The sequence below is a fragment of the Gymnoscopelus braueri genome (genome assembly GCF_963280865.1).
Source record: "Gymnoscopelus braueri genome assembly, chromosome: 20".
NCBI lineage: Eukaryota > Metazoa > Chordata > Actinopteri > Myctophiformes > Myctophidae > Gymnoscopelus > Gymnoscopelus braueri.
Window position 1 is genome coordinate 20,364,037 of NC_137622.1, and position 11,534 is coordinate 20,375,570.

The 11,534-nt window shown below is 38.8% G+C and overlaps 1 long non-coding RNA gene across 3 annotated transcripts; it reads right to left on the reverse strand.

The window, feature by feature from the left end:
- Window positions 1-6,835: 6,835 nt before the first annotated feature.
- LOC308075849 lies at window positions 6,836-10,850 on the reverse strand. Of its 3 annotated transcripts, XR_013932225.1 has the most exons (8): window positions 10,741-10,850; window positions 10,100-10,130; window positions 9,149-9,231; window positions 8,877-8,925; window positions 8,633-8,679; window positions 8,454-8,501; window positions 8,027-8,127; window positions 6,836-7,929 (listed from the first exon to the last, which is right to left on the reverse strand). It is a non-coding gene; the product is annotated as an uncharacterized lncRNA (long non-coding RNA). The 3 variants fall into 3 exon arrangements; XR_013932224.1 differs by having other exon boundaries at window positions 8,633-8,925; window positions 9,153-9,231; XR_013932226.1 differs by having other exon boundaries at window positions 8,633-8,925.
- Between the last annotated feature and the right edge of the window lie 684 nt (window positions 10,851-11,534).

Genomic DNA, 11,534 nt, shown 5'->3' on the forward strand with positions numbered 1-11,534 from the left:
TCAAGAATGGGTGAACTATTACAATATGATGATAGATATGATAACTATTACAATAACTATCATATCATATTGTAACACCCACCTGACCTTTTATATAACCAAGGTAACAATGTCAATTAGAAAACAGAAGGCCATGTAAGTTTAACATACATACACAGCTGTCTGTGTCCAAAACATTTGCTGTGTTCACTTCATGATGTCAAGTACAACATCCTCTCTCTCTCTCTCTCTCTCTCTCTCTCTCTCTCTCTCTGCTAATTTAGTTTAGTTCTTTCTTCCTTTAAGAGCTCAGCTGGGCGTGGATTTTCATAACCGTTTAGATTTATTGTCCAGAAACAACAGGGGGGACCACCCTGCCCTCACTGCTTATAATGCATTGATGGGTCAGCTGGCAGATCTAATAACTATGGGGTGGTATGAGTGGTGGTGGTAAAAAAGTAAAGAAATGCCTCAAAATTACCTCAGAATATGAGAAATAGACGTTAACTTTTTCCTGGTCTTTTTCCTGGTCCTCACGAGAAAAAAGGTTTTTAGAGATATGTTTACAAGAAACCAGAGGTTAGGTGTAGGGGTTGGAATTAGAGTTAAACAGCATGATTTACACTTTGTTGCCTGCCAGTGTCATGCGCCGAAAAATAGCTGATCTGTAAGCTTTGTTGTGAGCTTGTGGATCTGTTATTTTTCTTAGAGCTTACGGTTGAAAATTGCAAAAGTGGCATTTGCCACCCTCACATGCTCATGTCCTCACAGGTATTCACCTGTTTCCTAGGCTGTGTGTTTTCCACTTCCTGTCGATTTGATCCAATGAAATCCAATGAAACTGGTCAGATGACCAATGATATCCAATGAAATCGACAGGAAGTGGAAAACACACAGCCTAGGAAACAGGTGAATAGGCATACAAGCGTGTGTGTGTGAGTGTGTGGGGGGGGGGGACACTCGAGTGAGGGACACACTCGGCACTGAGTGCCGCGCTATGAGCTTGTAGATCTGCTATTTTTGAATAGCCAAAGTGTGTTGTGGGACCCATCTGGTACCAATCTACTGCCCCCTGGTGGATGATGTGTGCTGCTGGCCCCGCCCACTGACCACCACGTTAGTAGCGACACACACACACACACACACACACACACACACACACACACACACACACACACACACACACACACACACACACACACACACACACACACACACACACACACACAGTACCACAACCAGTGAAATTCCATGTATAAATGTTCTGTTGTTGGAATAAAACTCTAAGCTAAGTAATAGTATTAATGCATTCTCTGCCAGCCAGGTATCAATTAATTAATTCATCCGCTACTGCCTTGGTCTCTTCTAGCCTGGCATTGGCCAGACTGATAACGTGGATTCACTCTCACATTCCTCCCCGAACCTGAGAGTGAATCCATGTTATCAGTCTGGCTAGGTCTCTTCTATCCACCGGAACAAAAACATTTGTATTGATAGTGTTCTAAGTGATAATAACAATACTAATGATAATGATAATAATAATGATTGATAATAATAATAATTAATAATAATAATAGTAATAATAATGAATTATACTGAATGACTTTTCTCTTTCACTGCTGTAGAGTGTGACTGACTCTGCTGTCCCCTGCTGTCCTGACTGACTTCCTGAACGATATGGACGTGTGCATCACCAATGTAAGTCCCTCATCATCCTTTACTTAAGTAAAAGTATCAATACTGCAGTGTAGAAATACTCTGTTACAAGTAAAAGTCAGAAATTCAGAATGTACTTGAGTAAAAGTACAAAACTATCGGCATCAAAATGTACTTAAAGTACCAAAGTTTTCAAAAGTATAAAAAATCTTTTGAAAATAGCAGATCTATAGATCTGTTATTTTGAAATGGCCGAAATGTATATTGAGCTGAAGTGATTAATGTATGTTTTGTAATAATAATCAAAATCTACAAAGTAGTAACTAGTAACTAAAAAGTTTTAAAATAATTGTAGTGGAGTAAAAGTATAATATTTGCCTCTGAGATTTAGGGGAGTAGAAGTAAAAGTATTGGAAATTGGAAATACTCAAGTAAAGTACAAATACCTCAAAATGGTACTTAAGTACAGTACTTGAGTAAATGTACGTAGTTACTTTCCACCACTGATCACAAGGTCTTGATACAGACAGGGCTAAGTGATATTCCTTTGGTACATCATTATGTACAACACCATTATGGACACCTGAGGGTCACCCTATTAGGCAGAGGTGGACAGTAACTAAGTACATGTACTCAAGTACTGTACTTAAGTACAATTTTGAGGATTTTTTTTACTTTACTTGAGGATTTTCATTTTTCTATACTTTTACTTCTACTCCACTGCATCTCAGAGGCAAATATTGTACTTTTTACTCCACTACAATTATTTGAAAACTTTAGTTACTTTGTAGATTTTGATTATTATTACAAAACATACATTAACCACTTCAGCCCTATATAAACGCTGGCTATTTGAAAATAGCAGATCTTCAAGCTCACAACGCGTCACATGGCGACACATTGTGAGCTTGTAGAGCTGCTATTTTCAAAAGCCTTTTACACATGTTAGACGGTTATTCTGCATAACTAGTACTTTTACTTTAGGTACCTTTTGTACTTTTACCCGTTTAAATTTTATATTCCGGACTTTTACTTGTAGTATTGATACTTTTACTTAAGTAAGAAATATGAGTGCTAAGTAAAGAATGTAAGTACTTTTTCCACCACTGCTTTTAGGTGTATTTAGAAAACACAAACACTCACAACTTCAAAGACACTGGTATGGAACTCCTGGTTTACCAGGATGGGGTTCAATTCCCTACAGTGTCCTACTGATATTATCTTTCATCTGTGATATTGTAATAGTTATAGTTATCATACACCTTCTATTGTATTGCGATAGTTATCATAACTATCATATATGTTGTATTGGGATAGTTATCAAAACTATCATATATGTTGTATTGCGATAGTTATCATAACTAACATATGCGATAGTTATTAACTAACATATATGTTGTATTGCGATAGTTATCATAACTAACATATGCGATAGTTATTAACTAACATATATGTTGTATTGCGATAGTTATCATAACTATCATATATGTTATATTGCGATAGTTATCATGTGTTTCTCTCTAGCTCCACCGATTATTTTTGCGCCGCCCCTTCCTCTCTCCAGCTCAGCCCCTTCCTCTCTCCAGCTCAGCCACTCTAACCCCACCCCTTCCTCTCTCTAGCTCCGCATCTTCCTCTCTTCAGCTCCGCCCCTCTAACCCCACCCCTTCCTCTATCCAGCTTCGCCTCTTCCTCTCTCCAGCTCCGCCCCTCTAACCCCGCCCATCCTCTTCCTCTTTTTAGCTCCGCCCCTTCTTCTCTAGCTCCGCCTCTTCCTCTCTCCAGCTCCGCCCCTCTAACCTTACCCCTTCCTCTCTCCAGCTCTGCCCCTTCCTCTCTCCAGCTCCGCCCCTCTAACCTTGCCCCTTCCTCTCTCCAGCTCCGCCTCTTCCTCTCTCCAGCTCTGCCCCTCTAACCTCGGCCATCCTCTCTTTAGCTCTGCCACTTCCTCTCTAGCTCCGCCTCTTACTCTCTCCAGCTCCACCCCTCCCCCTCTTTAGCCCCGCCCATCCTCTCTCCAGCTCCAGTGTTAAATAGCTCTGTATTCTGATAGTACTGGCTGGAGTGTTTGTTCAGTTACAGGAGTCTCCATGTCTCTCCAGCTCTTTATTACACAGAAAACATATTTTCAGTGTTTCGGGTTTGTTTTCAAAATTCAGGTAAGTTATCATGTTTCATAGTTAAAAAATTCCACCTTATTGTGGACATGCATCCTTGAGATTTTTACTTTGAAATGATTTGTAGTTTTTGAAATATTTTACTTTAAGCACCCAATGCATTGTCAATGGCAATGGACATTTAAAAGGGAAAAAGTACAAACTTTGGCAGGCTACTAGTCCTACATACTTACACCTATTATAAACACTTCAAGACTACGAAGAGATATACAATGGGGATGGCTGAGAGATAGTGGTCTAAAGGTCGGACTCTCAGCACAGAGGTTCCATGTTCAAATCCCAGTCGTCTCATACTTCAATGTTGTAGTACTTTGAAATTTTCAAGGCCAAAATACAGAAAAGCAAGTCAAAGGCACGAAGAAACATGTAAAGGGAGTGACTAAGAGATGGTGTAGTGGTCTGAAGGGCGGACTCTCAGCACAGAGGTTCCAAGTTCAAATTCCAGTCATCCCATACTCAAAAGTTGTAGTACTTTGAGATTTTCAAGGCCAAAATACAGAAAAGCAAGTCAAAGGCAGTAAGAAACATGTAAAGGGAGTGACTGAGAGATGGTGTAGTGGTCTGAAGGGCGGACTCTCAGCACAGAGGTTCCAAGTTCAAATCCCAGTCATCCCATACTCAAAAGTTGTAGTACTTTGAAATTTTCAAGGCCAAAATACAGAAAAGCAAGTCAAAAGCACGAAGAAACATGTGAAGGGAGTGACTGAGAGATGGTGTGGTGGTCTGAAGGGCGGACTCTCAGCACAGAGGTTCCAAGTTCAAATCCCAGTCATCCCATATTCAAAAGTTGTAGTACTTTGAAATTTTCAAGGCCAAAATACAGAAAAGCAAGTCAAAGGCACGAAGAAACATGTAAAGGGAGTGACTGAGAGATGGTGTAGTGGTCTGAAGGGTGGATTCTCAGCACAGAGGTTCCAAGTTCAAATCCCAGTCATCCCATACTCAAAAGTTGTAGTACTTTGAAATTTTCAAGGCCAAAATACAAAAAAGCAAGTCAAAAGCACGAAGAGACACCTTCTGAGGGCCCAAAGGTGTGTTGGCGCAGTGGTCTGGGTGCTTGATCGGTTGCCTCTGCTACGGACAGTTGGCAGGTTCAAGTCCCATGCCATCAACGTACTGGAGGACCATCGGGGGGACTGCGTCCCTCCCCTGTTTCCTGATAGTTAAAGGTGGGGGGTTATGTCTGAAAGAACTCTGCCCAGCTAAGGTTTTACAGAAGGACACTCCAACTCATTCAGTGCCATTGAGGTCCTCCACGTGCCTCTGATGTGTTTTCGGTGTTTTTGGTGCTTTCAGTGTTTTCAGTGCTTATCCACCAGATGGCCCTGTTCGCAAACCAGCGATACCATACAAGTCCTTCAGAGGCACCAAGGCAGCAAAACCATGTGATCCCCAAAAGAACACCCTGCTGAGCTTCTACGGAAGGGGTCAGGAGTATAATCAGCCAAAAGAGAATCACAGAACCTAACATTTCTTTCTGTAAAACCTTAGCTGGGCAGAGTTCTTTCAACATAACCCCCCACCTTTAACTATCAGGGAACAGGGGAGGGACGCAGTCCTCCAGTATGTTGATGGCATGGGACTTGAACCTGCCAACTGTCTGTAGCAGAGGTAACCGATCAAGCACCCAGACCACTGCGCCAACACACCTTTGGGCCCTCAGAAGGTGTCTCTTCGTGCTTTTGACTTGCTTTTTTGTATTTTGGCCTTGAAAATGTCAAAGTACTACAACTTTAGTAAGTATGGGATGACTGGGATTTGAACTTGGAACCTCTGTGCTGAGAGTCTGCCCTTCAGACCACTACACCATCTCTCAGTCACTCGCTTCACATGTTTCTTCGTGCCTTTGACTTCCTTTTCTGTAATTTGGCCTTGAAAATGTCAAAGTACTACTACTTTGAAGTATGGGACGACTGGGATTTGAACATGGAACCTCTGTGCTGAGAGTCTGACCTTTAGACCACTACCCCATCTCTCAGCCACTCCCTTCACATGTCTCTTTGTGCTCTTGACTTGCTTTTTGGCCTTGAAAATGTCAAAGTACTACAACTTTGAAGTATGGGACGACTGGGATTTGAACATGGAACCTCTGTGCTGAGAGTCCGACCTTTAGACCATTACCCCATCTCTCAGCCACTCCCTTCACATGTCTCTTTGTGCTCTTGACTTGCTTTTTGGCCTTGAAAATGTCAAAGTACCCACTGAGCATTTTTCGGTCTATTAGCCGTTTAAATGACGTCTAAACGTCACCTAGCCGTCTAGGCTAAATCCGGTTTATGAGTGGTCTAGAATTGAAAGTTTTTTCAACGTCTAAACCTAGCCTAGACGTTGTTTCAACGTCTTTTGGACGGCTAGATATAAATATATAACCGTTCAAATGACGTTGAAAGAACGTCTAGGCTTAGCCTAGACGTTGAAAAAACTTTCATTTTTAGACCACTCATAAACCGGATTTAGCCTAGACGTTATTTAGACGTCTAATAGCCCGAAAAATGCTCAGTGGGTTAAACCCTATTATAGACTATATACGTTGTTTAGACGTCATGTAAACGTCTATTTAATAAGGATATTAATATACTTATAATTAAATCATGTTTAAATAACATCTAAACAACTTGTAGGCATTATATACCTTTAAGATATATCAAATTATTCACACGAAACCTATATTAATGCATTTAAATGCCTCAATTTTAATGCAGATCCAGGTTCTCTACAAAAAAAATACCTGATGGACCAAATTTAACCCGTTTTGCTTACCTTTGTAGAAGTGTAGTCCCATGTTCTGATAATTTGTTTACATTATGTTGTTATCTTTCAGGATCTTTTAAATATGTTGCAGTGTGACACTAATGTCATGCTACTCTTTATTGTACCACTGGATAAAAACTTTTTTCTTAATGTTAACATTGATCTACTCTGAACATAACTATCCTTCAACTGTAATTTCAATCACAATACATATTTCAACAAAAAAAATACCAAAGCTTGTACAATCGGTCTTTAATTTCTGCACCTCTTAATGCTTTAAGCCATTAACACCTGTCATGTTAGATTTTAAACACTTTAACACATCTTATACTTGAGCTATTCAAAAATAGCAGATCTACAAGCTCATAGCACGGCACTCGGCGCTAGTCGATCTGCTATATTTTTGTTTTAACAATATTGAACATTTTTGCAAATCTTTGAATGTATGTTTTACCTCAAATCTTTGCTTTGCCTAGACTTGATATACACACACACACACACACACACACACACACACACATATATATACACACACACACATACACAAAGATTTGCAAAAAAAAAATTTTACTATCCAAAAAATAGAAGATCTACAAGCTCTTAGCGCGGCACCGAGTTCCGCGCTATGAGCTTGTATATCCAGGGTCCCCACACATTTTTAGCAATGAATTTCCAAAACTTTTCCAAAACTTTTCCAGAATATTTAGCCCAATTTCCAGGCCTATATAACAATCATTCAGCGCAATAATGTGTCTCTTACTCCTATGTACAATGCCCAAAGATAGGCAGTGTAGCAAAAATAAAGCATAGAATGGTACAATTCCATTCAAATTTCGTGCAAAATTAGGGCAACACAATTGAGACATACATTAGGCTGCCATCACACAGCCCGTTTGGCGAAAAACTACTTATGTTACATATTTCGTGTAATGTTATACATGTTTATGAAAATGTTTTGTGTTAACAAAATCAATAGCCAAAAACAATGCATAGCCAAATATTTTTTCCAGGACCCTTGATAAATTCCAGGACCTTAGATCAATTCCAAACCTTTTCCAGTACTGGATTTTTTAAATTTCTATTCCAAAATATTTCCAGGAATTTCCTGTATATCTGCTATTTTCTGAATAGCCAAAGAAATCTTAAGTGACACAGATGCGTTCCCTATCTTAATGGGATAAACAACCATAAAAGACAAGTTTTAACAAAATGTTTTGACCAAATAATAACATTGATTTGCTTCAAGGCGTTGCCCTCTTCTTGTATCCCCCTCCACCACTTCTACCAGGCGCCTGCTTGAAGTGGTCAGAGATGGCAGCGCTCACCAGGTTCTCCATTGTCTCTCTGAATGTCTTCTGAACGGCTTCTGCAGTCAAAACAATGACATATAACTCTCATACACACACGTGTACAACTTGAATAAGCTATCAACAAATAACTAGCACTGACAAAGTTATTTTTACCATTGATGACAGAAAGATAGAAGGTAGTGCTTTTGAAAGCTCTCTCCTGCTGTCCGGCACCATGCTAGTAGAAATTAGTCATCAGGCCATTGGTGAAAAGTCTGAAACAAAAAGAAAATGAGAAGCTAAATCGTCAATGGCATACTATGCCAACAATAATGTTGATATGAAACAGAAATAATAAATAATACACTAACACAGTGGGAAATGATAAATAATACTTCCATTCTTACTTTTCTCCGACATGGGAAACTGAAATAAAGAAACCTTGTGACAGTCTGCCTGTGATTTAGGATGTGAGGCTATACTTTGGCAGGTGCAGATCTTAATAAACAACATTACTTGTTTTACAAGTTCAACATCATCATCCCTACCCAATTACATCTTTGCCACAGTAAGATGACTTCCAAACTTTATAAAAAGGTACCTTTTGGAATCCTGTGAATGTTTCTCCTCTGAGTTCTGATAAGATTTCCTGTTGGTGAAAGACAAGGCAATTACATGTCATACTTGCTACTTACTGTTGGGGGGAGAAAAGAAAATTAAACATCTTACTTGCACCATTGCAACCTATTTTGCTCACTGCTACAGTCAATTTAAATTTACCTTGTGGTGTTATTTCTTCATTGGGGCTGGAGTAAGGCTTCTATTCACTGTTGGGGGTAAAGGAAATAAATTAGACATAGTCACCGTTATGATCACTCCTAGACTCAAAATCTACCTTGTGTAGGTAGTCCTTGCTCCATTTCATCTTGGAGTAAGGCTAAGATTCTCTGTTTGGTGGGGGTACTTACTCATCTCACTTACAAACTCACCATTTATATCACTGGAAAACTCAAATAAATTGTACCTTGTGGTTGTGGAGTCCTGGCACTGCTTTGGCATACGCCTATGATACACTGTTGGGGAGAAAACAAAGTAAATTACATGTCATAATTACACCATCACTATTGTGCTCACAGCTATAGCAAATCAAATTCTACATTGTGTAGTCCTGACTCTTGCTTGGACTGGACTGAAGCCACAATTCACTGTTAGGGGTGGAAGACAGTGAAATTACATATCCAACATAATGTTTTCAATGTCATCTCCAAATATCTCCACTTAGCCATCTACACATACCTACATATATGTACATATCTACACATAGATCTGTGTCCTCAGTCCATTCAGGGCAGCTTGAGCAAGCAGTGTATTGCTGTGATCTGTTTGAAAACAATGACATTATTAATTTCACAGCTTGTCTCAGCCCCATATAGCAGTACTGACTCCACTGTAAATGGATCCACAACAGCACTGTTCCTCCGTAGCCTGGCCAAAACAAAATCTAGGTGGCTTCTGCAATGAACATATAAACAAATTAATTAATTCTAAGATTGGGAGTATCAATAGCAGAGGTTATGTAATCTAGAGTGTACACTGTACAGCTTGAAAATTAAATAATACATTTTTAGCCCTGACAATTACTGCAACATCATCCGTTTTAAATACAGTTGTTGATGTAATGGTGATGTCTTTTTGAACTTCCTTTCCCTTGTTGACATCCTCCATTCAAATTAAAGTGTGTCATAGGTGAGTAAAGAGTCCAACAACACTGGAATGACTCTTAACTAGTGTTGCGATTATTAGAAACATGCATTTCTACAGGATATAAGACATTTTAGTTTGTAAGTCATGTCATTCAATTGAATGTACAAGTGGCCAATACAAAGCATAAGAGCTCCATTCTGATTGTTACTGTGAGCACATTAACTTTGTAGGAATTTGCTACATCTCAACATATGTGATACGAGAGGCTCCTGGTAACTATAATAGCAGTTAAATTCAAATGTACAATTTTGCTGAACTACCAAGGAGACATAACATGTTTGTTGTAAACACCTTTGTGGTGTTTACAGCCTATTGCTAGTAAGACCTGGTGTTGAGGTGTGGATAGGGGCTGTCAACGTGGTATTCTGTGGGCAGTGTGTATAGTTTAAAAACAATCTGTAGAGTTTAGTTGTATAACTAAACATTGGCACAACATCCACCACAGGACATGACAGCGTGGTTACATAATATAGCCAAACTCACATGTTTCCATTACCCTTTGCCATTTGTGTTCCTGAAACAAGATTGACAAAAAAAGACATTTTTATGGCCTAATATATCACATGTAGTCCTTACAAGAGGTGATAGCATTAACATTGGATATCACCAGTAGTGACAAGTAGTCTACACATTCTCTGAAATTAATTTGTTGTTTTGGTGTCACTTTAAACAGAAGAGATCTATAAATACACGGACAGTCACTTTGTTCCAATTAAAAATAGTTAAAAAGAGTAAATAAACTAAACATTTCACAACATCTTCAACATGTTGGTACATGTTAGCCTGCACATTGTTAAAGAACAATAATTTATTACACTGTACCATATTCAACAAGGTTCACTCCAATTGGAACAAAATAAAAGATTATACACAATTTATGTTCCGTGGTTTTACTCCTTGCAGTAAAGTAGTGGATCTACAAGCTCACACCGTGATGCAGATGCAAAGCGTTGAGCTTGTAAATCGACGTTCTTCACGGACTGCTAAAGTTAGCTGCTGGCTTTAGTTAGCTGCATCTAGCAGCTTAGCTAGCTAGCTGCAGCAGCTAGCAGCTTCCTTTAGAAGTTATAAGCTTGCAAGCGGCTTAAGAAAAGTTTTAAAATCAATAAGCAAAGAACACTCACCTCTATAGTCGTATTGCCATTTAAATAATGAAACTTCATGGTGATGAACATCGTGATAACTCGCATGAAATGTATCTATTTGTGAGTGTTTACTGTTTGTCGTCCGCAACCGGAACCACTAATGTTGCCATGTCTCGTGAGAAAATCAGAAAACCAACCTCCGAAACCAATCTGCGGTTTACTGTTGCTGTGAAGCCCAGTGTTGCCAAGTCTCGTGAGAGAAATAAGCAAACCGAACTACAAAGACAATCTGCGGTTTACTGTGGAAAGTCTGGTGACGAGAGGTTAGCGGTTTACTGCTTGGCTTTCACTCGTTCCTCAGTATTTTATATTAGCCTATCACCAATACTGCAAACTGCCGTTATTTTTTATATTTATGCATTTAAAAAAAAATATTTGCATATATCACCATTAATGCAAACTGCATTATTTCGCTATAATAGTGAGATTTAATAATTTCTATTGTTAGCATCCTAAAATAAACGATTTCAAACAACATGAAATTAAGTAAATGTCATGGTTTAAAACTGGTCTAAATGTAGACGTTGATATATGGTTTTGATTTAAACGTCTAAATCTAGGCTAAATTCAAACTATACTGTATATTGATAAATGCTATTCAAATTATTTTAGTCCAATATTTGGAGATCAAGTGCAGCTTACAGTTGTTTTTTTAATCAAAGTTTTCAAACAACATGACTAAAAAAATAAGTAAATGTCATGGTTTAAAACTGGTCTAAATGTAGACGTTGATATATGGTTTTGATTTAAACGTCTAAATCTAGGCTACATTT